This window comes from Lemur catta, chromosome 7 (assembly GCF_020740605.2).
Source record: "Lemur catta isolate mLemCat1 chromosome 7, mLemCat1.pri, whole genome shotgun sequence".
In the NCBI taxonomy this organism is placed as follows: Eukaryota; Metazoa; Chordata; class Mammalia; order Primates; family Lemuridae; genus Lemur; species Lemur catta.
This window is the reverse complement of record NC_059134.1, coordinates 15,045,860-15,070,974: the sequence shown is the minus strand read 5'-3', so window position 1 is coordinate 15,070,974 and position 25,115 is coordinate 15,045,860. Positions and strand designations below refer to the sequence as shown.

Sequence of the window (25,115 nt, the reverse complement as noted above, 5' to 3'; positions counted from 1 at the left end):
ATTCTTTATTTTATTTGAGCTAAAGAATACCCCAATTTTGTTAATCAAAGAGCACAAATGTTTAATATAGTATTGTGAACTAAAATAAAATCTTAAGCCCCCCAGCTGGCTAAATGGAACCCCTCTTGGCCAAGGGGACCACAGAAAAACCTTAAAGCTGAGTTGTGGGCCATGCTAAGAGACGTCACACACACCTAGTTATTTATTCCCCATCCCTTTTGGAGTTATTCTTTGTAATGAGATACAAAATCATTAACAGGCCTAAAGCCATGTAAGGCAAAGGGTAAACTACACCTGCAGGTCATCCATTTACTTAATAGATCACTTGAGTCTCAGATACCATGCATGGCTTTTCTCTGATTAACAGACTTCCTTACATTAATTTAGAACAGTCCAACCCTTTAGAGCAAGCTTCATTTCTTTAACCAACTGCAAAGCAAAGAATCTTTAAACCTACCTATGACCTGTAAGCCGGCTTCAAGATATTCTGCCTTTTTGGGCCAAACCAATGTATGCCTTCTATGTATTGATTTATGATTTTACATGCAATTCCTGTCTCCCTAAAATGTATAAAACCAAATGGTAACCCAGCCACAGCAGGACCACTCGCTCTTGGGTGTGGCTCTCTGGGCCAAGGTTGCACATATTCAGTTCAGAATAAACCTCTTTAAATTATTTTACAGAGATGGGTTTCTTTCCTTTGACAGTATAGTACTGAATATGTTTGCTTGCCAAGAGTAAGCAATGATCAGATAGATATAATACATAGCAGATTAAGATCTGAATTAAGAGGAAATAATTTTTTTTATCATTTTCTTTTTTTACCTCACCATGGCTGCTTGGTTTTTATTATCATAATTTGGGCATTTCTATTAGTTGCAGAGTCTATCCTGTCTGGAGAGCTTGGGGTCTTATTCACAGTTCTATTTTACAAGGATAAAGACCAAAATCCACAAGGAGACCCTTGGTGCCCTTCATCACCTGGCCCCACCTAGTTCAACTGTCTCATCCAGGCCATTTACCACCCTTGCTCTCTAAGCTATGTCTGAGCTTTCAGAAGTATTTTAAGTAGCTTACTGAAAAAGTTGGACTTGGTAGGTTAAGTATAAATCTTCACTGTAAACCTGTTCTGTTTTTCTCCTGGGAAAAAATATGGATCTGTCCCATAGCTCAAATTTTTAGTTTCTATTATATAAATAGACTCATAGCAGAAAATTTTAAAGTCCTATTAAGAGTTAAGATCGGCCGGGCGTGGTGGCTCACGCCTGTAATCCTAGCACTCTGGGAGGCTGAGGCGGGTGGATCACTCAAGGTCAGGAGTTCGAGACCAGCCTGAGCAAGAGCGAGACCCCCGTCTCTACTAAAAATAGAAAGAAATTATCTGGCCAACTAAAACATATATAGAAAAAAAATTAGCCAGGCATGGTGGTGCATGCCTCTAGTCCCAGCTACTCAGGAGGCTGAGGCAGTAGGATTGCTTAAGCCCAGGAGTTTGAGGTTGCTGTGAGGTAGGCTGACGCCATGGCACTCACTCTAGCCAGGGCAACAAAGTGACACTCTGTCTCAAAAAAAAAAAAAAAAAAAAAAAAAAAGAGTTAAGATCGAAATTCCAGGCTTATTTAAAGTCTAAACATCTCCCCTTCTCAAGCTTGGTCTAATTACAAGAGGAAACAATTTTTAAAAGGTATCATCTGAAGTTGTTTCAGAAGCCAGAGGGTAGTAGTTCCACTAAAATTGGGTTCCAGAGACTGAGTCTTGGTTATACAGTACCAACATATTTGTAGCTATGCTGAAGACATCAAAAACTATCAAAACCAAATTAACAGCAAATCACTTCAGCATAAAGAAATACATACATTTAATACCTGCAGAAGGATAGCAATATTCTGACATAACACAATACTGAAATTGTAAAAAGACTGGTTGTGTCAAACACTTATAATTTTTTAAAAAGCTATGTAAGTATTAAGAGGGAAGAATATTCAATGTGGAGACAGGAAGATGTTATTCTCCAAGAGATATTAAGCTTTACCCACCCATTTTCGGTTTTGTAAGACAAAGTTATCAGTGTGAAATATCATGGTGATACAAGTCAGTGATTTACTACAGGATGAGTTATGTGAAAATGTGCCAGCCAAGATCACCTTTGGCACTAATAACAATGAAGAAATGAATACAATACTTAATGTGGCCTTCAAACAGGAGTATAATACAAATCTTTTGTGTTTTTATGTTTTTTAAAGGCTCATATACAACCACTATCTTAGATCCCATGGCTAAGAATCTAAACATTTCCAGATCATTCCCTAAAATTGGGTGAAGTGTTTCTAATGTTAATATAAAGAACAAAGAAAAGCCAATGTGATTTTCAGCTTCACAAGAGACAAATTTCAATCATTCTGAAGTACTGAGGACTGTTTTCAGCAGCAAATGTGGTGGCACTTAAAGCAATACCCCATAAAGCTTATATAAAGTCAGACTCAGTATCAGTCTACAAAATGTTGGAAAACCATAGGAAGGAAATTTATATTCTATATATGAAATATTTATAAGGGTATTAAAAATTACAATTGGAAGGAGCCTAATTAATGAGGGAACCCTCTTTATAACAAACAGCTTTTGATGCTTGACCATTTTCAGAAAAAAGAGTTTTATCCTTTATAAGGCTAGGAAGAGTTACTAAAAGTTTCAAAGGATCATTGTAGACAAGCACATGAAGGATATAGCATGTTATTAGTTTTTATACAGCTGTCAATACTGTTATATAAGAATATATTTTTAGTCGCTTCCTCTAACATTTTATTACGAAAATTTTCAGATAGAGCAAAATTTAAAGAATTTTATGGCAGAGTGCCTCAACAGCCATATCTAGATTTCTGTCATTAACATCCTATTATAGGCAGGGCGCAGTGGCTCATGCCTGTAATCCTAGCACTCTGGGAGGCCGAGGCGGGAGGATAGCCTTGACGTCAGAAGTTCGAGACCAGCCTGAGCAAGAGCGAGACTCCCGTCTCTACTAAAAATAGAAAGAAATCATCTGGACAGCTAAAAATATATATAGAAAAAAAATTAGCCGGGCATGGTGGCACATGTCTGTAGTCCCAGCTACTCGGGAGGCTGAGGCAGAAGGATCGCTTAAGCCCAGGAGTTTGAGGTTGCTGTGAGCTAGGCTGATGCCACAGCACTCTAGCCAGGGCAAAAGAGTGAGACTCTGTCTCAAAAAACAAAACAAACAAAAAAAAAAAGAAAACATCCTATTATAATTGTTTTATCACATTATCTATCCATCAGTCTATCTTGATTTTTGATACTTTACTTTTTATACTTTTTAACTGTGTATTAAAGTGGTATCTAAGTACAATTCCTAAAGCAGGGGTTAGAAAGTCCCACACCTCTTAGAAGGGGAAATAACATACAGTCACGTGCTGCATGTTTCCCTCAATCACGGGCCATGCCCCATAAGATAATACCATATTTTTACTGTACCTTTTCTATGATTAACTATGCTTAGATACACAAATACCATTGTGTTACAAATGCCCACAGTATTTGGTAAAGTAACATGCTGTACAGGTTTGTGGCATAGGACTAATATTATATATCCTAAGCGTGAAGTAGGCTAAGCCACTCCAGGTTTGTTTAAGTACACTCTGTTGGCACAATGATGATAAAATCGCCAAACATTGTATTTCTGTGAACACATCCCTGTTGTCAAATGATGCATGACCGTACCAAGGATGTGCAATAGACATAACATGCACATGTGGCTCTTGGCAGGCAATCTTCAGTGTTGCTACAGGATAGACATCAGTTACGTAGCTCCTTATTCGTGGTGACTAAAAATACATTCAATTTGATGACTTGTTTTATTTAATTGTGAGGTGTAGCAAGCAGCTAAGTGCTAACCCTGAAGACAGCCTTGGGTTTAAAACCTGGGTCTGTCACTTATTAGCTGGGACATCTTAGGCAACTCATTTAATCCTTCTAGATAATCAGTTTCTTTACTTGCAAAATAAGATACTAATAGCAATATCAAAGGGTTAATGTGAGACTTAAATGAGATACTGTATAAAATGCTTAGCAGAGCTGACATATAGAAAGGGCACAACAAATGTTAGTAGTTACCATCATCGTATTAATTCCTTCATCCCATGACAACAGGCTCTAGCTGCTACATGACTACACATACCTATGCAACTGTTTGTAGCATTCTTCATCACTTTGTATGTTCTAATAATCTTGGGCAGTCTATTTTACTGAGACTACAGACTGAATGAGGGTGGGAGGGTCCAAAGTACATGTGCTCCTCATTTTCCCACTCTACTCCCTGAAGGAAATAGATGTTTGCTGTATTACCAAAAGCAGTGGTAATGAACACAGGAAAACACACCATGGGCACAGCTTTTGTTTTTCAGCATCTGGTTGATAGGAGGTTGAGAATTGTGTTCTGCTTACTTTACACAACCACTTCTCTCTTAAAACTTGATCTGAACACAATATTTGAGACCACAAAATTATGAATTTCTATCAAATTTGTTCCAATCCAAATAAAATGTACTATCTCCACTGATCACACGTCCAAATGTCTTCACATCTGCAGATAGCATATGTATGCCAATTTTGCTGTATGGCATAAAAGTAGATGGATTCATAAAACCTCTACCAACTACATATTGTTTTTTTTTTTTTTTTTTTTGAGACAGAGTCTTGCTGTTGCCCTGGGTGGAGTGCAGTGGCATCATCATAGCTCACTGAAACCTCAAAGTCCTAGGCTCAAGTGATCTTTCTGCCTTAGACTCCCCAGCAGATGATACTACAGGCGTGCACCACTGCACCCAGCTAATTTTTCTGTTTTTAGTAGAGATGGGAGTCTCACCCTTCCTCGGGCTGGTCTCCAACTCCTGACCTCAATTGATCCTCCTGCCTCAGCCTCCCAGAGTTCTAGGATTACAGGCGTGGCTACCGCACCCAGCCTTCTTCAATGACGTAATTTTCAAGTAAAAGCTGCAGTTCTACCTTTACGAAATTAAAAAATATATGACATCTGCAAAAGTAAGCCTGAAATCTAATTCTCTGCTAACTTCTAGGCTAGGTGTGGTAGCTCACACCTGTAATCCTAGCACTTTGGGAGGCCAAGGTGGGAGGATCACTTGAGGCCAAGAGTTCGAGATCAGCCTAGGCAACACAGCAAGACTCTTTCCTATAAAGGGTAAAAAACGAACAAACAAACAAACAAAAAAACAGGTGGGTTTGGTAGCACAGGGCAGTAGTCCCAGCTACCTCTGAGGCTGAGGCGGGAGGATCGCTTGAGCCCAGGAGTTTGAGGTTGCAGTATCATGCCACTGCACTCTAGCCTGGGCAACAGAGCAAGACCCTGTCTCCAAAAAAATAAACAAATAAATAATTAGTCTCAGCTCTTCTCTTTGCCAGAGGAATCAGAATCTAATTATAAAATGTAGCAGTATTCCTATGTAGTAACTTCCAGTGTAAGCTTTCTGCACTTAAGATACATAAGAATATAACAAATATTAAAAGGCGTATGGCAAAGGTAAAGAATACTTCATCTTAAAAAACTAATTTGAGTGAGGTTTCCTTAAGCATAGTTTTAAAACATTATTTTGACTTTTGAACCATGTATATATTTTGCATATTCAAAAATAAAATCTTAAAATATGAAACCAATGAACTGTATCAAATTGGCAGTATAACCAGAAAAAAGTATTAAGTGACTTCTGAACATAGTACTCTGATTATAAATAACTGCAAAGAAATCTTAAACTTTACTCAGAAGTTTATTGATAGTAGTAACATTGGTATTGTAATTTAAAAATAATTTTATGTATGTAGGAGAAAGCAAATAAGTATATTAATTTTATTAGGTACCAAGATTTATAGAATCAAAGAAAAAAACCTGATATGCTAAATTTGAATTGAGTGTGTCCCTTTGAACTCATGTTAAACAAACAAGCAAAAAACCATTTCTCAGTTCTCTCCTCTCAAAGGACATAGAAGTGATGATACCCCAGCAGCCATGAATGTGCCAAACATCCAAATCTTGGTTTCTATATACCATTTCTCAACAAAAAGAACCAAGATTCCCAGGATAAACAGCCCTTTTGAGATGCAAAGAAAATAACAAGGTAGGCCAGAGATATATTGTGCCAGAAAGCACTGCAAGATTAATGGTGAGCAGGGGTGTCAAAAGGCATATGACTGTCAAGAACTGAGGAAGCCCCTTCCCCACAAAAAAGAAAAGGATAAAAATTAAAAAAGAAATTTAAAAAGAAAGAAAAGACAAAAGAGACAGCTTGAAATGGTTCCTACTGACCAAATATGGGACAAATTAGTCATTAAAAAGAACTATAATTGGTAGTAAAACAATGAGTAAATTTAAACCCACTAGTCAATAGTGGTATCACCCCAAAAATATAACAACAAAAGTCCTTATTTGCCACCTTTCAAGTCACTATTGCTTCAGCTCTTTACTCAATATTGAAAATTAAAGGAATGAAATTAAGCAGTTAATCTGCATTTTTAGAAAATTTGTTCACCCCTATTCAATGAGGAAAATTTCTTCCTTACAGAGAACCTCCAATAAAATAACTGATTTAAGCCAAGAGTCATCTTGGGTGCTAAAAATCACTAAGCAAAAGACAGAACGGGATATTTGCTTGGTGTCCAAGTTTTACCCAAAGATTACATATTAATCACAAACTTTACATCTTTATAAAAGGTCAGGTAAGTCACTGCTTTGATCAAGTGGTCACACTTAGCATCATTAAGTGTGGCAATCTGACGTTATGTACCTCCTGCATGATGCAATATGAGATATACAGCATCAACTATTAAATATTCTCACCAAAAAAAGTTTTACTTTATGCTAACCAAGCCGTTCTTTAGACCTAACATCCAGTTAAAAGAAAATTGAGGGAGACAGAGGAATAAATGAAATGACATTAGGAGGACAAAACAAGTCAAGAATGTTGGTGTATTCTACAAAACAACTAACCAAGTTTGGTCAATTAGGTGTCACAAAAAGAAGGAATGGGTATCACTCTGTTTTTTAATAAAAGGGACTAATGACTTAATCACCAAATGCAATGCAGGAATCTTAACTGACTGCAGCTGGGGAGGGGGCTCAAAGAGACTTTTGAACACGAATTGGAATTGTTTGATAGATACTGATAATGATATTGGGGTTAAGAGGAGAATGTCCTTATTTTTGGGAAGTGTATGCTGAAATATTTGAGGGTTACTGTTTGCAATTTACTTTCAAATGGTTACACACATACAGAGAAGGGGGAGGCACAAAGATGACAATTTCATGAAGACTTCCACATTAAAAAACGGGGGGGGGGGGGGGAGAATACAGCAAAAATGCTAATTACTGAATCAACTATTGACTCTATTCTCCCCACAACTGTCAGAATGAAATTTTTCATAACGAAGTTAAAAAAAAATTATATGTCTATGAAAAGGTGCAGTAGAAAATACACCTACATTGGAATTATACCTGGGTTCAAATCTAAACTCTCTAAATAGTTGTGTGGCCTAAGGCAAATTATTTAATAGCAGTAAATTTCTGTCTCATCTATAAAATTTAAGTAATAATTCATTAGGTTGTTCTCAGAATTAAGTAAGATTACATATGTAAAATGCCAACCAGTGTTGCACAAAATGAGTAAATCTGGTTTTCATAATTAATGAATATAATCATCCTAAAATACAAGACTAGAGGAAAACACACTCACATTCTATAAGGGGAAACTACTTAGATAAAACTTAATATTACTAATCCACTGGAAGTCAAAGTCAATAGGGGAAATGAAGATTTATAGAATTTTTTTTTAAATCCAAGAATTCCAACTGAAACCCAAGGCAAATGGGAATCAAAATTCTCATCTACCCAAACTCTCTGGTATCCATCAAATCGTGCAGTTTGCTGCTATTAGCCTATTTCCACATAAAACACTAAGAATATAAGTGGAAGTTACAGAGAATTTTTCCCTGACCTCAACAGATAATCTACCTACATGTTGAAAAAGAAATTAAGTTTCTGTCTTCATTTCTATAAGTAGGTTCAAATAAAGCACACAATTATTGGGCTTTATTCTAAATCCTGCTAAGATTCATAGAACTCACACGGATGCAATTTCCTTTCATCAGTTCTAATGTACTTATCATTTCACTTACAGGTAACCCTTTTCTGATTAGGCCAGCAGTAAAATGACTAGATGCAGAATGATCCTCAGGTAGGAAAGAAAAAGAAGTAATTGCATTTTTTTTTAAGAAGTGCCATCTTTTTATTTCCTGTACCAGAGAAAAAGCATCAACAGAGAAGAGGAAGAAAACAGGTCTCAGGCTCCCGGGTTCCGACCAGGTAAGAGAAGGCAACACTTCCGATTGCTTTGGGTTAGGGTTTTGGGCAAATGGGCGTGCAAATGCCCGGCAGCACCCTGAAAGATCGGGGTAATTGCCTCTGGACTGAGGGGCCCAAGGCCAGTCTCCTCCCAAAGGGATTAAATGCCACTGGAGGGACCCTGTGGGGTGTCTCCCAGCGCAGAGGGGGGTGACAGACCATGCTTTCCTTTCCCTCCAACGCCCAGGTGCGAGACGCGTGGTGTCAGTCCCCGGGCGGCGTGCAGCGCCTGGTAATCCCTCAGCTCGGGCTGGCGGCCCGCTTGCCCTCCCCTTCCCAGTACCTGCGGGCGGCGGCGCCGGGGCCCGGAGGCCTGCTGCTCCTCCTCCTCCTCCCCGCCAGGCTGAAGCAGCGAGGTGGCGGCGGCGGCGGCGACAGCCCGGGGGGAGGGGGCGGAGCGCGCGGCTCGCTCCCTCTCCTCCCCCGGGAGGCTCAGGGGACCCTATCTCGGGCCGCCGCGCCTAGGCCCGTGAGCAGCCTGTGGCCGGGGCATGGCGGCACTGCCCACCGGCGTGCCCGTGAGGTGGGAAAGCGCAAAGCGGCGGGGAGGAGAGCACCCCCCCGGCGCTCGGAGGGGCCTGAGGGGAAGAGCCAGGGGGCCCGGGAGCCGTGCGCGGGCGGCCGTTGGGGACGGTTGGCCGAGGGCAGGCGGCGATTTGGGGAGCGCGGCGACGGCTCGTGTTTTCCCGGCGGGGCGGGGTGGGGAAGGGGATGGGGAGTGAGGGGAGGGGAGGGGGAGGTTGGGAGGGAGCCGCCGCCGCGCGCGTGCGGGCCGGCGCCGCCGTTGCCGCTCCGCTCACTCCAGCCTGTTTGGGGGCACTTTGTTTGTGTCCCACAATGCTCTGCGCGGGCGCCCTCGCAGAGGAAGGGGAGGGGGAAGGGGCGGGGCGGAGCGAGCTCGGGGGCGGGGCTCGAGGGTGGGGAAACGTGATTATCGCGCAAGCGCAGAAAAGGGGCCCTCCTGGAGGTCGGGATTCGTACAGTGGGCGATTCAGTCTCCTAAGGTGTTGAAACCCACCTGACAGAGACTCTGTGGGTCTTGACACTCTCTATGCACTGTTGCATATGTGCACAAGTGCAATTTACATTCATATGCTCCATGAGCCCTCCAATTCGGCCTTCCTCCAGCCATCCTCTCAGCCAGCTCCCCGCTTACACTGAGAGAAGCATTTCTCCTCAGGATTCATGCTTCTCGCATTTTTTTTTCTTTGAATAAACAATAAAAGAAGCTCCTATTTGCTCGAGTGGTTTCTGTAGCGGGGCTGAAACCGAAACACCCCAACCCTTCTCTCTTGGCAAGGGAGGTCAGTTGGTAGTGTGCCCATTTTTCACATGTGGAAACTGAGGCCTGCCAGGGGGTGGCCGGCAGGCAGTGAGGGATGCAGAGAATTGGAGCCGGACCTGCGGGGGGTATGTCCGATCCCTTACCCACGGCCTTGCCTCCTCTGGCATCCTCATAGTGCTGTAAGGTGGTTCTGGCATTTTCCTGGGTGAACTGGCAGGACGTGCAGTTCTGAGATGGCTGGAGAAATGGACTTCTTCCCTCACCACAGGACGCCTAGACTTGTTCCAAAAAATAAACCAATTCCTTCCACAACCGTGAATCTGTCATTTCCATTACACCATCACTTACTTCCCTGGCCTTCCTAGGACAGAGTGTGAGGGTCACCCAAAAGTACTGCCTGGGGGTTTTACAGTTCTTGGTCAACTGCAAAACCAGTCCTCTAAGGTGTGAAAACTCCCAGGGCCCCAAGTCTTGGCTTTCCTGGGCCTGGTGGGCTGCCTGGGCTCCGTACCAACCCCCACGGTTACAGGGGCGCCCCGGGCAGCAGGCAGCAGCGCCCCGGGTGCGTGGAGGCGGATGGGGCATAGGCGGGGGCGAGGGTGAGGCCGATGGGCCTCCAGCGCTCTGCCTTACGTACCTCGTTTTCTCACGCCTCCAGCTTTCAAACCGAAAGACTACTTTCCAAGGGGCGTTGTGCAAGGTGGGAGCACATCCTGCTGAAGTAGAGTGGATTTTTGTTCTGAAACACTTGGCAACATCTCACATTAATCCTCTCCCTGAGAGACAAGCAGCTGAGCACCTGAGCACCCTAATTCTAACAATTGAAATCCACTTTAGAAATAATAAAGGCAATAAAAACTTGTTTGTATAGTCCCTTGCAGTCTCCAACAAGTTTCAAGTAGACATGTTATTTAATCCTCTCAGCAACTGTAATTCACAGGTTTTTGTTATTATTCTCACTACCATTTTTATTGTCCACATTTCAGGGATGAGGAAAATCAGAAAGATACTAATTAGGCCCAGAAAGTTTTGCTTTGAGATTTGCAGCAGGGGAAGAGAAGGAAGGCAGAGCGCTTACCTGGGATAGGACTGGCAGCCACGGACAGTGGCTCTGGACGGGGCCCTGGTGGGTGTGTATGAGAGTGCATGCACAAGGTGAACAACTGGAAAAGAATCAGGGTGGGAATAAAGTAGTCAAATAAATTCAGCCTACCTCTCCTAGGGCATTAAATAGGACAGTCAATAAAAGACCATATGCAAATCTTTACTAAGTGTGCCTCAAGGGACTAAGGTGGCAGCTCCTCTGCTGCCCAACTGGCAGCACTGACACCAAAAATTGCTTTCCTTTGTAGTAAAATTTGAAGTCAGGTAGTGTAATGCCTCCAGCTTTGTTCTTTTTTTCTCAGGATTGCTTTAGTTATATGGGGGTTATTTGGTTTCATGCAAATTTTTCAATTGTTTTTTCCATTTCTGTGAAGAACGTCATTGATATTTTGATAGGGATTGCATTGAACCTGTAGATAGCTTTGGGTAGTATGGATATTTTAACAATATTAATTCTTTCAATCCATGAGCATGGGATATCTTTCCATTTCCGGTGTGTTGTCTTCAGTTTCTTTCATCACAGTTTTATAGTTTTCTTTGTAGAGATTTTTCATTTCCGGCCAGGTGCGGTGGCTCACGCCCCTAATCCCACCATTTTGGGAAGCCGAAGAAGGAGGATCACATGAGGCCTGGATTTCAAGACCAGCCTGGCAACATAGTGAGATCACCCCACTTTCTACAGAAAAGAAAAGAAAAAATAGCCAGATGCAGTCACACATGCCTGAGGCAGAAGGATCCCTTGAGCCCTGGAGTTTCAGGCAGTAGTGAACTATGATCGTGCCACTGCACCCCAGCCTAAGCAACAGAGCGAGCCCCTGTTTTTTTTTTTTTTTTTTAAAAGGTTATCTTTCATTTCTTTGGTTAAATTTATCCCTAGGTATTTTATTTTTGTAGCTATTGTAAATGAGATTGCTTTCTTCCTTTCTTTTTCAGATTGATTGGTGTATATAGTAAAGCTACTGATTTTTGTACATTGATTTTGTATCCTGCAACTTTATTGAATTTGTTTATCAATTCTAAGAGTTTTTTTGGTGGAGTCTTATAAGTTTTTCTAAATATAAGATCATGTCATCTGCAAACAAGGATAATTTCACTTCTTCTTTTCCAGTTTGGATGACCTTTATTTATTTATTTTTTCTAGCTGCTCTTGCTATGACTCCCAGAACTGTGTTGAATAAAAGTGGTGAAAGTGGGTGTCTTGTATTATTCCAGATTGGTGGAAAGGCCTTCAATTTTCCCCTATTCAGTATGATATTAGCTATAGGTTTGTCATATATCATTTTTAAAAAATGATTTTTTTCCCTAAGATTATTTTCTTGCCTGCTCTCTCTTTCCCTTCTCCTCTTTTCTATTTCTCATTTTACATTTAAACATTTTATCGTCCTTTCACCCAACCCATGCGCCAGGTCTGAAGAATCTATTAACCAACAAATGGCTGTTGGGCCCTTAAGGGCACGGTACCAGATGCTTGAAGAGGGTGTGAGAAAAAACACAAAGAAGGTTATCTTTGCCAGAGCCCTCTTGTCTGTTTTGGCTTTGGGCAGGGTCAGTTTCTGTGGCTTCTGCAGCCTCCTACCTTTTCTCTTCCTGAGCTGGTAGAGACTTGCCTTTGTGTTGCAGGAATACACACATCTTTCTTTGACACTAGGTTAAATAATACTGCTGGGAGGATTTTGTGAAAGCAGAATCTTGTACACAGGTGAAACAAATGTAGACAGTATGAGGAAACTTTAATTATTAATATTAATCCAGCGTGAATGATTCTGAGGAATTCAAATTCCAGGAGTTTTATTTCAGCCATGAGCTCTTTTGGGGACAGTTTATAGTTGCACTTCTGGCAAAAAAAAAAAAAAAAAATGATACTTTCATGTGGTAAACCATTAGAGGAGAATGGGAACTCAGTTATTTAGTCAAAACATATTCCAGAGCAAAAATGCTTTCTATTCAACAGAAAGATCTCTAGTCTTGTAACCGGCTCCATGAACCCCTATATGTTTTTGATAATCCTCTCCCTTAAGTAACTACTTAACCCTTTAAGTTGTTTACCAGAAATGAGGGACTCAAACTCCTGGCCTCAAGTGATCCTCCTACCTCGGACTCCTAAAGTGCATGAGCCACTGCATCAGACCTGAAATAATGGCTTTTTTTTTTTTTTTTGAGGCAAAGGAAAAAGAAGTTTATTAATTTGCTGGCAAATGAGAAGGTTGACAGACTCCCATCTTAAAGTACCAATGTCCTGTCTCTGAGCAGAAATACAGACCTTTAAGGGGAGGTTTTCAACTTCATGCTACTGCTGTTCTATTACAGTTGATGGTTTTTGATTTACCTCATCTTCAGCTAAGACAATCTCGTGACCTCCCACCACCTGGACAATTCCCTTGAGCTATCATCTGTGGCACAAAGAACAAAGGACACTCCCCTGCCCCTCCTGACCATTGGGCTGAGGCAGGGATGCAGGTTTTAGTTGTCAAAAAGGGTAAGGGAGTTTTGAAGAGACAAAAAAACCTATACATAGAACCAAAAAAGATTAATGAAAATATCAACATCTTATTTATTTTTTTCTTTTTTCTGAAACAGATACTTTAGATCGCCTAAGGCTGGCCCCTCCACTGGGGGCTACACCTCTTTACTTTGATATGATGGACCAAGGTTTCACTTCTGACAATTTTAACAATGGGTGCGTTATTAGAGGCACATCATAGGGTCACTTCCACTTCTCTACTTCCAACTGGGGCAGGGACCCAAAAGAGGCAAACTCATGTACAGTGAGTGGTTAGCACCTGACCCACTCATCTGACATATTGTTTTACTCTATTCTCTTTTGCTTATGGTTATATTGCCATACTTCCTTGGGGTGCTAGGAAGGGTCTCGTAAACTATTTTTTTAGAGGCTTAACTTAAGCCTGTTTCTAAAGGGCTACCCCTATCCAGGAGGTCAAGTGGCAACATCCTATCTCACTTTAGATGGGTTTCTTCAATCAATTCCAGGACGTATGTAATTTCTATTCTAGGTGTAGGGCTTTGCTTACTTGTTGGGTTAGGTTATCTCCACTACAAAGGAGGGTCTGTTATCACTCCTGTGAAATGTCCAGGGCTCTTAGGAGTGTGCTTCTGGGTCCTGTTGACAATGGGGTGCCTGCTGACCTCCTTGGTGTAGGAGGAGGAGTTGCTGAGCTGTCTCTGTAGCTGTCTGTCCACGTGTCCATCACCAGCACGCCATTCTCCATCTGCTCGGCCTCTTTCCCTGGACTGAACAACGTGCAGGCTTGCTGAGGCCCGAACTTCAAAGTGCAATAATACTTCACCAGGCCCTGGTATTCATCCAGCAGGAGCTTGGTGGTGGCGCCCCCCGGAGGTGAGCTTCTGCTGCTTCTGAAACAATCCAGGTGCTCCGGCTCCTCACCCAGGTCCGCCTCCTGGGCCCACTGTGACGAGTTTCTCAGCCACCACTAGTCTATGGCTGCCTCACTGCCACCTGGCCCCTCCTCTGCAGCCCCCTACCTGGCTCACAGAGCACCAGGCAAGGCTGGTGCCAGGGATCAGGGTGACGGCTGGGAGAAGGCCACTCCCCACCCCGACCACTTCTGCCCATGAGGTTAGTGCCAATCAAATCCTCACTGTCCATTTTGCCCAGGGCTCCTGTGGGGATATTTGGAGGCAGGGAGCTCCAGGCCCCCTCCTTGCTGTCTGAGTCCTGGACTTAAAAAAAAAAAAAATTTGCTTTCCTAGAGGCTTCCTGCCACCTGGAGTCCTTTACAATTTTTGACAATGTTCCCTTCAAGGTCCTTCTTCTTTACAAAAAGTCAGTCTGGGGTGGCTTTTTCACCCACTCCTTTTGACTGTCTCAAAGTACCCTTCAGCTGTTCTTGGACATTCAAGCCCCCCCCATGTGATATTGCTGCAAATCACCCACCTTGGCTATGGGTTCCTTCTGGCCCAAATTGAGTTTGCTGTGGGGAGAGACCATTCCGAATGCTGAGTCATAATTTACTGAGTGGGACTGAAGAGTTAGTTCAGGCGGTCGCCTCCCCTACCCCTCCCATGGTGCTGAGATGGTGGTGGCAGCAGATGCAAGCAGATGCACTTTCTCCCTTGCTGTGCACTGGTTCTCCCTCCTGCCAGGTTTGCCCCAGGGCTGTGGCCCCACCTGGCACCTCACCCTGGCAGGTTGTGGGGGTTCCAGTGGGGGCAGGAGGACCTCATTTATCACAAATCATACAAACACAGATCATTTTGTATACCATAAACAATGAGTTTATCTCAAGCAGAGAGCTTGAGAGTCAACATTTTAACTCTATAATGGCAGGTTGAGCATTTGAGCTCTGAATTTTCCTTGCTATAATTTGCCCTTCAGTAAAAACTTGTGCACAAGAATTGGCCATCTAGAAAACCTGGCATGCCTTTGAACCTTCCCGTTTATACGAATACTTGCAATTAGAGGCGCCATAAACCAACTGGGGTGCCCAAAGCGGGTTGTTCTCCTGGTTTTTCCTTGTTTTAAAGGATTTGTTTCCCATTCTTATGTGCTCTAGGGTTTAGCGCAGTGGATCAGAGCAAGCTGATTGTGGGTGGGACTCCACAGTCTTTCACCACTGAGTTGTTGCCACCTTCTTACATGTAACTCAGGCTCTCATTTATCTATAAATGACACAGTTTGGTTTTGCCTTTTGCAAAAGCACAGAAAGGCCAAATTGAGATTAATTTTGGGAGGAAAAGGCAATGAAGAAGACCCTTTAGAATGCACCACCAAATCAAAATTAGGATCCAAACAACAAATTCCTAGGAATAAACCAAGGACCATCAATCACCATTTTTCTTCACACTCAATACAAGTGGTACCAACCACTACGAAAGAACCAACAGCTCAGAATAAACCAAGGACCATCAATCACCACTTTTTCTCACACTCCAGACAATAATCTTTAGCAAAGACAAACAATACAGGGAATTCCCAACATAAACAATCTAAAATGCCATGGCCTATCAATCAAGTGGGAGATGGAGCTTCTTTATGTTGCAGCAAAAGTCACAAATAACAGACAGACAATACAGCAGATCCTCAACACAAAAATGCCAGGCCTATCAAACAAATGGGAATCCAAAGGGGACAAACGCCACCCCAAATGGTGCCTCAAATGCCCTGCCACTGGCCTGGAAGGTTCACAAATGGGGATCCAAATGGGATAAATGCCACAGCTGGAAGGTTTGAAACCCTGCCCAAATGGGTGACCTAATCCCCCCATTCCCTAGGAAACTCTTCCCAAATGGTGGCCTAGTCATTCCCATTCCCTGGGAACTGCAAATGAGCTCCGAATTCAAACCAGTTTCCCTAGTTCCACTCAACCTCATGACTTCCACCCCCAAAAGGCTCCTTAAAACAAACAAAACCAACAGGAAGGTCTGAAACCCTTCCCTATGGGTGGAATCGGGGTCTCAGTGTGCATGCCAGGGAATATACCCAACAAAAGGCTTGAAGTACCCAACAAAAGGCTTGAAGTCTGAACACTTCCCAAATCCAATTCCTTCTCCTCAACTCAGTTCAGGTTGTAGGGAGCTGCGTCTACTTTGGGGAGTCAGAGGTGGGAGTTCCTTGGAGCTAAAACAGTCTCCAGCAGCTGCTGGGCCGTCCCTTGCTCTCTCACCTCAAAAAGAAGTTGCTCCTGCCCACGAAGACCCATGGCTTTGAACCAGGGCTGCTCCCTGATTCTTCTAGCAGACACGGGGTGCCATTCTGCTGGGGTGCCTGTGGGCCCACCCAGGAATACCAAATTCTGTTACTGAAAGTTTGGCACTTGTCCCTGAGGCCACATCAGAAGAAGGATAACAAGTGGTTTGAGGAAAAGGAAAGAAAAATTTATTAATTTGCCAGCAAATGAGAAGGTTGGCAGGCTCCCATCTTAAAGTACCAATTGTCCTCAAAATGATGGATTTTTCAATAATACCAAACAAAGGAGTTGAGATTCTTAAGGCCCCAGGACACACTTCTGACCAAAATTCACCATCCCTCCCCAGCTGCCCCCAATGTATATAGCCCTCTGGTGAGATACATCAGGACTTGCTCCAAGGCACATGGCCCCTCCTTTAAGAGCCCATGATATCCCTTAGTGGAGAGAAAGGTTTGAGGCGGTTTCTCCCAACAAGACATCTGTCATGTTAAAAATTCCTTTCTTCCATGGCAATCCTCCTTGTCTCAGTGATTGGATTTTTGTGCCATGAACAACTGGACCTAGACAGAAACCCTCTTGTAGTTTCAACAACAGTCTGGCTTGAATAATTCCAATGAGGAGAGACCATTATTGCACAAGTCAACCTAACTTCCTTATTAGATTGTTCCAACTATATTGTTAACCAAAATGAAATCTTAAGCCCCCCCCAGCTGAATGAATGGACCCCTTGTTGGCCAAGGAGACCCCAGAAATACCCTAAAGCCGAGTTGCTGGCCATGAGAAGGGAGGTCAGACATGCCGCATCATGCCCTCATCCCTTCTTGCCCTCATTAACAGGCCGAAGGCTATACAAGACAAAGCTCAAACCACACCTGCAGGACATCAATTTACTTAACAGATCACTTGAGTCTGGGTATATGTCTGGTATATGTCTGGTGGCTTATCTCTGATTAACAGACTTCTTCATCTTAACTTACAACATTCTAAGCAATTAGACAAATCTTCATTTCTTTAACCAATTGCAAATCAAAGAATCTTTAAACCCACCTATAACCTGTAATGCCCCACTCCAAGATGCCCCGCCTTTTCTGGCCAAACCAATGGCAATGTATGCCTTCCATGTATTGATTTATGACTTTACACATAATTCCTGTCTCCCTGAAATGTCTAAAACCAAACTGTTACCCAACCACAGCAAGTTCACTTGCTTAAGCCTTCTTGGGTGTGGCTCTCTAGGCCATGGCTGCACATATTCAGCTCAGAATAAACCTCGTCAAACCATTTTACAGAGTTTGAGTTCTTTTCCATTGACAATATATATAAAAATTAATCTCGCTCTCTTACCCTGAAACTTGCACCTCTTCTAGTGTTCCTATCTCTTCATTCACCCAGTTGAACAAGTCAGCTTTGTTCCTTTACTACTCGATTACTTCTCTATTCCAACCCATCAACAAGTCCTGTTGAAATTTGTCCATTCCCACTGCCACCACCAAAAAATAAGATGACAATATCTTGTGCTGGGAGAATTGTAATACCACTTATCGCATTTCCCAAATATACCCTCCCTTATCTTCATTCTCTACATGTTAGCCAGAGTTGCAATGCATAGTAATCATGCCACCCAACCATGACTTCCTATTGTGCTCAGGATAAAGTTCCAAACCCTTAGCATGGTTTTCACACTACACAGTCTGGACCCTTCCAATGTCTTTAGCTTCATCTCTCACTGTACTCCTTCAAGGAGTGTTCCAGTCACAGAAGTTTTTTCTTCACATCTTCTAAGATGCCATACTCTTTCCTCCACTGCACACATTATTCCCTCTGTAGAGAAATATTGTATTCCATTCCTTAGCTAGTTTCTTATCCATCCTCAGATCTCTTCTTTTACATATGTATTTATATACATATATACATATGTCCCCTTTATTGAGATATAATTCACATTCCATACAATTCACCCAGTTCAAGTATATAATTCAATGGTTTTTAGTATATTCACAGAGTTGTGAAACGCTTACCACAGTCAATTTTTTAACATTCTCATCACCCAGAAAGAAACCTGTACCCATTAGCAGTCACTCTCCATTTCCCCCCAACTCCTCAGTTCTAGGCAACCACTAACTGATCTGTCTGTACAGATTTACCGTGTAATATTTTTTTAATGCATTTCTTCAATGAGGAGCTATACTGTGTTTGGTTGGTATATCTTTTAAGTCTTATGCATTTTTTTCTTTCTCTTCTTTTCTCAGCAATATTTTTTAAAGGACTAGGTTGTTTGTTCTATAGTGTTTGCTACATCTGGATTTTGTCAGTTACTTCCCTACAGTGTATTTAACATATTCTCTTATCCTCTGCATTTTCTGTAAATTGGTAGTAGGATCTAGATGTTTTATCAGATTCAAGTTTAATTTTTGGCAAGATTACTTCATAGGTGGCAGTGTTCTTTTCCATTAGGAGACACACAATATATGCTTGTCTCTCTTTTTTGTAATGTTAGCAGCCATTGATGAGTAATGCCTAGATCAATTCGTTCATTAGGAGTTTTCAAATGGTAATGTAATTCTATCATTCTTCATTTGTTGCTTAGTATAACCACCTTTCGAGGATCTTAGCTAGATCTTCTCAATAATTTGCTGCAGCTTCTACATCAGCACTTGCTGGTTCATCTTGCATTTTTATGTTCTAGAGATGGCTTAAACCTCATGAACCTACAACCTCTGCTAGCTTCCAGCTCTTCTTCCAAAGCTTCCTCACTTCTCTCACCTCATACAATTGAAGAGAGGTAGGGCCTTTCTCTGGATTAGGTTTTGGCTTAAGGGAAAATTGTGGCTGGTTTGGTATTCTATCTACACCACTAAATCTTTCTCCATATCAGCAATTAGTCTGTTTTACTTTCTCATCATTTGGTGTGTTCACTGGAGTAGCATTTTCAATTTCCTTCAAGAACTTTTCCTTTGGGGCCAGGCACTGTGGCTCACACCTGTAATCCTAGCACTCTGGGAGGCCAAGGCAGGAGGCTTGATTGAGGCCAGGAGTTCGAGACCAGCTGAGCAAGAGGGAGACCCCATCTCTAATTAAAAAAATAACACAAAACTTTCCCTTTGCATTCACAGCTTGGCTAACTGGTGTAAGAGGCCTAGTTTTCAGCCTATCTTGGCTTTTGACATGCCTTCCTCACTAAGTTTAATCATTTCTAAATTTTCTTTTATTTATTTATTTAGGCAGGTCTTGTCTGTTGCCCAGGCTGGAGTGCAGTGGTGTGATCACAGCTCAATGCAACCTCCAATTCCTGGGCTTAAGCGATCCTCCCAATTCCCTTAAGTGTGTTTTCAGTGCTGCTTGGCAGTTATACTACATTTTCCTGGTTAATTCATTCTTTTGTTCTCCTTCATGAATATTTTCTCCCATCTCTTCTTCTCTCATACCTGCAATACCTCCTTCCCTACTCTCACTCTCAATTGATGGCTGACATAAAATATTACTACAAACACAGTGGCATAAAACGATTCAAATTTATTATCTTATAGTTTGTAAGTCAGAAGTTGGACACAGGTTTTCCTGGGCTAAATTTGAGGTGTAGGCAGGGCTGTGCCCTTTCCGGAGGCCCCGGGGAGAATCCCTTTCTCCCTTTTAGAGGCCACCTGCACTCCTTGGCTCATGGTCCTCTCTTTCCATCTTCAAAGCCAGCAACATTGACCCTTTCCCCACTGTCACATGTTTCTCTGAGCCAGTCTTCAGCCTCCCTTTTCTACTGTTTTTGGGAACAACTTTACCGGGTCTCTTTGACCTTCTTCCCACCACAGCACAGGCCTTTATCTGCCTAAGATGCAGAACCACTTATGAGAACAATTGTTTTTTTCTTCTGCTCCCTTTAAGACCAAGAATGTGACCACACCTGAACTGACCCTTCACTGTCAAAGAGAACTATTTACATGTTAATCTCTGTTCTGGACCCATTCATTCTCCCTAGTAATCCTTCCTTGCCCTTCAACAGAATTCCTCTTCTCCCCCTCCCATAACCTGTTTTGCTAGGATGACCTATAAGCTTCTGAGGTGCACTGGGGTGGACCAGCACTCTGTGATTCTCCTCGTGTGCACTTTAGATAAGTCTGTGTGACTTTTCTCCAATTATTCTGTCTTTTGTGAGTTGATTGTTCAGTGAACCTTCAGAATGTGAAGGGGAAGCTTCCCCTTGGCCCCTATACCATACAATTCATGCATTTCAAGTGTACAATTCAATGTCATTAGCATTATATATTCACGAAGTTGTGCATCCATCACCAGAACCAAGTCTAGAATATTTTCATCATCCCCAGGAAACCCTGAGCCCTTTAGCAGTTACCCTTCACTCTCTCCCTTGTTCATCCCCAACCCCTAGTAACCACTAATCTGCTTTCTGTCTCTAAGGATTCTCTATGAGTTTTCCTATTTGGACATTTCATATACATGGAATCATACACTACATGCCCTTTGTCCCTGGCTTTTGTTAGTTGGCATGTGTTCAAGGTTCATCCACACTGCAGCATGTCTCTGCTCTTCATTCCCCTCTTCCACTTTAAAGGCCTCACATGATTACATTGGGCCTAGCCAGATAACCCAGCAAAACCACCCCATCCCAAGGTCCTTACCTTTACTCACATTTGCAAAGTCCCTTTGGCCACATAAGGTAACATATTCACAGGTTACAGGGTTTAGGACATGGACATGTTGGGGGGTCATTACTCTGTTTATCACAATGACTATCTCTCCTATTTCAGAGAGAAAATAAAGCAGTCAGAAGAGAATTTTGGCCAGACATGGTGGGGTTTATCTATAGTCCTAGCTACTTGGGAAGCTGATATGGGAGGATCTCTGGAGTCTAGGAATTTGAGGCCAGCCTGGGCAACATAGCAAGACCCTGTTTCCAAAAAACATAATTTAATGTATTTTTTTCTTTTTTGAGACAAAGTCTCACTCTGTTGCCCAGGCTAGAGTGCCATGGTGTCAGTCTGGCTCACAGCAACCTCAAACTCCTGGGCTCAAGCGATCCTCCTGCCTCAGCCTCCTGAGTAGCTGGGACTATAGGCACGTGCCACTGCGCCCAGGTATTTTTTTTTATTTTTCATAGAGACAGGGTTTTTTTTTTTTTTTATGTTTTCAGGCTGGTCTCAAGCAAACCTCTTGCCTCCCAAAGTTCTAGGATTACAGGTGTGGGCGACCTGCCAGGCCCATTCTTCTTTTTCTTTCTTTCTTTTCTTCTTTTTTTTTTGCCTTTCTCCACATGTTCTAACCATTCTTCTTTTTCAATTCTGTTTTTACTGTGGTTAAATATACATATCATAGAATTCACTGTTTTAACTCTTTTTTTCTTTTCTTTTTTTTTCACTTGAACCACCTTTCAAGAAAAAATACATTTTGTTACAGTTTTAACCATTTTCAAGCGTACCCCTCAGCACATTCACAATGTTGGGCAACCATCACCACTATCCATTTTTAGAACTTTTTCATCATCCTGAAAAGAAACTCATTTAATAGCTTCCATTCTGTCCCGGACCCTCCCCAGCCCCTGGTAAGCACGGCCTACTTCCTGTCTGTGTGAATTTGCCTACTCTAAGTACCTCATAGAAGTGGAATTGTTTTGTCCTTTGTGTCTTATTTCGCATAACATAATGTTTTCATGGTTCATCTTTGTTGTAGCATAAGTCAGAATTTCCTTCCCTTCAATGGCTGAGCAATATGCCATGGTATGTACATAGCATGTTGTGTTTATCCATTCTTCTGTTGATAGACCCTTGGGTTGTTTCCACCCTTGGGCTATTGTAAATAACGCTGTCATTAACATTTGCACACAAGTATCTATTGAGTCAGTTCTCTTAAATCCACTCAAGTTAGGCATTCACTCTCATTGCTCAACACGAACTGCCTTGTCAAGGTTACTGATAAGCTCTGAGTTGCTATAGCCAATGGTCAGTTCTCATTTTATATAATTTAGTGCCATTTGACTGAGTTGATCATTACCTCCTCCTTGAAATCTCTTCTTCAATTAACATCCAGAACACTACTACATGTTCCCAGTTTTCCTCCTACCTCACTAGCCGCTCTTCCCTAGTCTCCTTTGCTAATCATCCTCACTCCCATGGCCCCACCCTCACCAACCCAGCCTTTGGACCTATTCTCTTTTCTACCTGCACTTACTCCCTTAGTGATATCATCCAATATTATGGCAACTCCAACTATCTACTTGACCTGTTCCCTTGGATATTAGGTGGGCATCTGACATTTAACATGTCCAAAACTAAATTCCTTATCAACCCTATCCTCCCCATCAAAATCTACTCCTCTTAGTTTTTCTGAACTAATTTGACAAGATCCTTCTAGTTGCTTAGGTAAAAGTCCTAGAATCATCTTTGATTCCTCAATTTTTCTCCCACCCTATGTCCAGTCTATTAACAAATACTGTTGGCACTTCCTTCAGAATATATATAGAATCTGACCATTTCTCTCCACCTTAACTGCTACTGCCTTGAGGCAAGTCATCAACATCTGTTTCTTGGACTATCTCCATAGCCTTCTAACTAGTCTCCCTGAGTCTGCTCTTGCCTCTCTGCAGTCAATACTCAACACATCAACAGAATGATGCCATTAAAATGTAAGCTTCTCATGTCACTTCTGTCAGCCAAGAAGCAGCAAAACACCAGACTGCAAAGCAGTAAAAGAAGGCATTCACTGAGGTTATTAGGAATTGTAATTCGGTAGACACAGATTGGCTAAAGCCCAAATTGTGACTGGAAGAGAGGAAGGAGAGCAGGAATTTTTACCAGGATGCTGAGGGTAATTATACAAGTTGTTTTTAAAGAATTATCATTGGTGGAGGCGGCTGGCTTAGTACATGAGTCCATAGTTCATTGGTTGTCGCTGTTAAGGAGTTGCCGCACTGCCGCCATTCAGCTATTTTCCAGTATCTTGTGGGGGTCTGGCCTAGTTCTAAGGTTCAAGGCAAGTCCCTGGTTTCTCTTTTTGCAACGTGGCAGGTTGTGTGGGTGGTACTTCTTAGAATGGCTTTCCAGCTCTTTTTTGAGCTCAGAACTACAGTGACAGCATTTGTATATCACATTTCATATTCCCCGTTTTTGATGAAGAGCTGACATGAAGAAGCATTGCTGATCAATTATCAGTTGGTTGGCCAAAGATTTGTTATCTGTTTCCCTGGGAGATAGAAACATGTGTTTCTAGAGTCCCGTCCCATGGAGAGGGGTTGTCAAAAGTCAGTGTGCATCCAAGGCTTCAGAGATTGGCCAAATTTGGGTAACAAGGGATCCATTTTAAGAAGGAGACCCACATTAGTCTATGGCAATTAGCTGTGTATCAGAAGAGGCACACTTTCAATTAACTATGTCTAAAGGTCATCTTCAGTCTTCTTTTCTGAAATAAATAATGAGATTAGCTGGGCACAGTGGCTCACGCCTGTAATCCCAGCATTTAGGGAGGCTGAGGCAGAGGCTTGCTTGAGGCCAGGAGTTGGAAACTAGCCTGGGCAACACAGCGAGACCCTGTCGCTAAAAATAATCAAATCAAATAAATAAAACTAGCCAGGTGTGGTGGCCCATGCCTGTAGTCCTAGCTACTCAGGAGGCTGATGTGGGGGGGATTACTTGAGCTCCCGGGAGTTCAAGGTTGCAGTCTGCTGCAATTGCACTACTGTACTCCAGCCTGGGTGACTGGGGGAGACCCCGTCTAAAAAAAAAAAAAACTAAAAAAATAAGATTTCAGGAAGGGGATAGAAGGCAATTGTGTTTCTTTTGGCAAGAAGCCTTCTTGGTCAGACAAGAAAATTCTAGTGGCTGGGGCTCTCCTCGCTGGCGCCTCGGGTGGGACCTGCAGCTATGGGCACCACCTGGGGGAGCCCCGGCTGGGTGCGGCTGGCGCTCTGCCTGGCGGGCTGGGTGCTCCCTCTCTCCGCGCTGCACGTGAAGGCGGCGCGTGCCCGGGACCCAGATTACCGGGTGCTGTGCGACGTGGGCACAGCCATCAGCTGTTCGCGCGTCTTCTCCTCCAGGTGGGGGCTTCGGGCTGGTAGAGCACGTGCTGAGACAGGACAGCGTCCTCAATCAATCCAACAGCATATACGGTTGCCTCTTCTACACACTACAGCTGCTGTTAGGTTGCCTACGGGGACGCTGGGCCTCTATCCTGCTGGTGTTGAGTTCCTTGGTGTCTCTGGCTGGTTCTGTCTACCTGGCCTGGATCCTGTTCTTCGTGCTTTATGATTTCTGCTTTGTTTGCGTCACCACCTATGCCATCAGTGTGGGCCTGATGTTGCTAAGTTTCTGGGGAGTCCAAAAACCCCAGGACAAGGTTAAGAGGCACTGAGCCCTCACCCCAAGCCAGGCTGACCTTGTCTGCTTTGCTTTGGCACGCAAGCCTTGCCCAAGGGGCACATACCTGGGTCCCCAGAAGGCCTTCTAGATACACCCCCCCACGCCCTCCCCATTACCATACCCAAACACAAGGCAATGGACCAAATGTGCCACGCTCTCACTCTTTTTTCCACCCAGTGCCTCTGGTTCTGTCCTCAAAGGCTGGTTTCCAAAGCTGCTGCCATTGCTCAGGGAGGGAAGATTCTGAGCAATAAAATTTCTTAAATAAAAAAAAAAGAAAGAAA

The 25,115-nt window shown here is 42.8% G+C and overlaps 1 protein-coding gene and 1 pseudogene across 4 annotated transcripts in view; one reads left to right on the top strand and one right to left on the bottom strand.

Moving 5' to 3' along the window:
• The window catches only part of ZBTB44 (zinc finger and BTB domain containing 44), a 45,459-nt gene extending 36,336 nt beyond the window's left edge, over positions 1-9,123 (bottom strand). For all 4 annotated transcript variants that reach the window (XM_045555672.1, XM_045555675.1, XM_045555673.1 and 1 more), the window contains exon 1: positions 8,703-9,123. The gene's annotated coding sequence lies outside the window, so the exon portion shown is untranslated. The remainder of the gene's footprint in view (positions 1-8,702) is intronic.
• Positions 9,124-24,336: 15,213 nt separating this feature from the next.
• LOC123640984 lies at positions 24,337-24,823 on the top strand (annotated as a pseudogene).
• The last annotated feature ends 292 nt before the right edge of the window (positions 24,824-25,115 follow it).